Consider the following 248-nt stretch of genomic DNA (forward strand, 5'->3'; position numbering starts at 1 on the left):
AATGGCATCTTCCTTCTTGAGTAAGAGTCGAGCATGTAATTCCAGGGCCCCTTGAACTTGAAGCTTGGGGACGCTGCTGGCGGCCAGGTCTGCCCAATGGTGATAATGCCGAGGAAGACGGGGAGCAGCAGGCGGCAGGTGAGTGATGCAGAGGCAGACACCTGGGCTTGAGCTGCTGCTGCTTCTTTTTTTTTAAATCCTCACCCAAGGATGTTTTTCCATGATTTTAGAGAGAGTGGAAGAGAGAG

Source organism: Myotis myotis, unplaced genomic scaffold (genome assembly GCF_014108235.1).
Source record: "Myotis myotis isolate mMyoMyo1 unplaced genomic scaffold, mMyoMyo1.p scaffold_m19_p_6, whole genome shotgun sequence".
Taxonomy (NCBI): domain Eukaryota; kingdom Metazoa; phylum Chordata; class Mammalia; order Chiroptera; family Vespertilionidae; genus Myotis; species Myotis myotis.